The sequence below is a fragment of the Macaca fascicularis genome, chromosome 10, assembly GCF_037993035.2.
Source record: "Macaca fascicularis isolate 582-1 chromosome 10, T2T-MFA8v1.1".
Classification (NCBI taxonomy): domain Eukaryota; kingdom Metazoa; phylum Chordata; class Mammalia; order Primates; family Cercopithecidae; genus Macaca; species Macaca fascicularis.
Window position 1 is genome coordinate 933542 of NC_088384.1, and position 2928 is coordinate 936469.

Here is a 2928-nt window from a genome sequence, read left to right on the forward strand (position 1 = left end):
ATCTCCTGACCTCGTGATCCGCCCGTCTCGGCCTCCCAAAGTGCTGGGATTACAGGCTTGAGCCACCGCGCCCGGCCACAGAACTTTCAAAAATTCAAAACCTCTGGTACATGCAGAGATAAGAAAGCAGAACAAAGGGTGTAGCAATAGGGAGCAAGGAGGGTGGGTATGTCTTTGTGTTTTTGTGTCCTTTTATTTGTCCTTTCAGGTCACCTGAGGTCGGGAGTTCAAGACCAGCCTGACCCACATGGAGAAACCCCATCTGTACTAAAAATATAAAATTAGCCAGGTGTGGTGGTGCAGCCCTGTAATCTCAGCTACTCAGAAGGCTGAGGCAGGAGAATCACTTGAACCTGGGAGGCGGTGGTTGCGGTGAGCTGAGATCACACCATTGCACTCCAGCCTGGGCAACAAGAGAAAAACTCTGTCTCAAAAAAAAAATATCTGTTAGGCTGGGCACGGTGGTTCACTCCTGTAATCCCAGTGCTTTGGGAGGCTAAGGTGAGAGGATCGCCTGAGGCCAGGAATTCAGACCAGCTTGGGCAACATAGTGAGACCCCCAGCTCTAAAGCAATATTTGTTTTTGTTTTTTGAGATGGAGTCTTGCTCTATCGCCCAGGCTGGAGTGCATTGGTGCGATCTCCACTCACTGCAACCTCTGCCTCCCAGATTCCAGTGATTCTCCTGCCTCAGCCTCCCTAGTAGCTGGAACTACAGGTGCGTGCCGCCATGCCCAGCTAATTTTTTTTTATTATTTAGTAGAGACGAGATTTCACCATGTTGGCCAGGCTGGTCTAAAACTCCTGACCTCAGGTGATCCACCCGCCTCAGCCTCCCAAAGCGCTGGGATTACAGGCATGAGCCACCACGCCTGGCCAACAATATTTGTTTTAATTAGCCAGGCGTGGTGGCATTTGTCCTAGCAATTTGGGAGGCTGAGGTGGGAGGATCACTTGAGCCCAGTAGGTCGAGGCTGTAGTGAGCTATAATTGTACCACTGCACTCCAGCCTTGGGGACAGAGTGAGACCCTGTCTGTAAATAAACAAGTAAAACAGGCCAGGCTTGAGCATCTATTCCTGCTCAAAAATCCACAGGCTTCTCGGAAGAAAATCCAAACCCCCTATAGTGACCTAATTTGCCCTTGAGACCTCCACCCACGCCCCCTTCCCCTCAGTCTTAGCAGGGTGGCCTGGCTGTTCCTTCCAACAGCAATGCCCTGCCTCCATTGTTGGCCTCCTCTGCAGGGAGGGACCGTCTGAGCACGTGCCCATGTCTGTGCAGCATGGCACACGGATGCCAGGCTCACATGCATGCCCAGGTGGCCAGTCACACACCAGGTGTGCTCCCTCAGTGTTGGTGAAGTGAGAGGAGCACGCCCTCTGGATGTTCAGACACCTCCCCGTGGCAAACGCTGTTCATTGCCACCAGACAGCCACCTCCTTCCTTATGGGCTCCCATTTTCAGTGCTGGGCAAAGGTCCCTTGATCTGGGAGTTGCAGCCTCTTTCTCTTCAAGGAGGGCGGTGACCAGCCTGAGCCAGTCAATCCAGTGATTGGTTCAGGAGCAGCCTGTGACAGGAGTCTTGGTAGCGAATGACTGGGGCAGCCCTGGGGGTGAGGAGCTTGTGCAGCAGTCACAGGCCCCGACTGGACGCTGGGCAGCTGCTAACCTGGTGTCTCCAGCTGTCTACCTGGAGAGCTCCAAGCTCTAATGCTAGGAGAAAATAAACCCTGCCTGTTGAAGCCACTGCTAGTGAGGGTTCTGTTATTTGCAGCCAAAAGCCTTGCTGGAGTGTGGCCTCTGAATGGTTTGTGTGGCGGGCACGTGTGCCCGTGTGAGCCTGTGGTGTCAGACAGTGTGCTGAGGACCCACCGTGCAACTGTTTCAACCCTTTTCATCTGGTTTGAGGGCTGCACTGACCACACCCCAAATCCTGCTGTGTTTGGAATCACCCCCATAAGGTGGTGGTTTCCTTGGGGTGCCCAGCAGCCCCTGAAGCTGGCACACGGAGGGCCCTCATGCACTTGTCTGGTGGTGTTGGCCCCAGGTGGCTACGTAAAAAGTAAAGTAGAGGTTCCTCTTCAGACTTTCCTCCCCGTCTAGGAGTAAATAGTAACTTCTCTTAAAAGCAAAATTTATTCAAAGACCTGTACTAACATTCTTAAATAACTGCTGTAATAAAGAAATCAATGTACTTTGTGTTCTTAGCTCCCACAATGTAGCCTAATTATTTACCCTGGAGGCTTATACTGGTCCAAGCAAGCATTAGGCCATAGCCTGTTCCTCTTCCTTATTTGAAGGTGTTTTTACCTTTATCAGCATTCCACAAGTTACTTCCTCCTTCCTTTGTTCTCCTCTTTGCCTCTTTTAAAAAGCTCTAAGTTGCTAGCCAATCGGGACAAATACAGAACGTGAGGTCCCGTTCCAACCAATGGAAACCGGACACAGCAGTAGGGGGGACACGTCAGGTTCTAAATGACCCTGTTTCCTTTGTTCGATGTACTCTCGTGGCAGAACTGCTGGCGAGTGTGCCCTTTCTGCAGAAAGTATAAAAATGGCCTTCTGAGAAAATTAATGTTCAAATGCTGTTTCTTTACAGCACCGAGGAACAAGCATTTCAAACGGTGCTGTGGTTCCAGGGGAGGGCAGAGAGGAACTGAACTGGAGGCATGATTCCAGTATCCCATGGGAAGACCAAACCCTCTAGCAAGAACTAGATGAATACTAACACCCAAGCACAGTCTTCAGGCACCTCCTCCAGCTCTGCTGCTCCACTTCCTCTCACTTGGGTAGTGTGCATAACTGAGTTAATCCCACCCGTGTTTATGCATCAGCACCGTGCAGTGCTGGATATGGAGTTGTCAGAGGAGACCCACCCTGCACTCACTAGACTTACAGTCTAGCAAAGAAGATGAACTTAATCCCGG

At 51.1% G+C, this 2928-nt stretch overlaps 1 long non-coding RNA gene across 1 annotated transcript; it reads left to right on the forward strand.

Annotated features, from left to right (window-relative positions):
* The first annotated feature begins 592 nt into the window (after nt 1-592).
* On the forward strand, nt 593-1747 carry LOC141407813 (uncharacterized). The gene is made up of 2 exons (XR_012418515.1): nt 593-717; nt 1246-1747. It is a non-coding gene; the product is annotated as an uncharacterized lncRNA (long non-coding RNA).
* The last annotated feature ends 1181 nt before the right edge of the window (nt 1748-2928 follow it).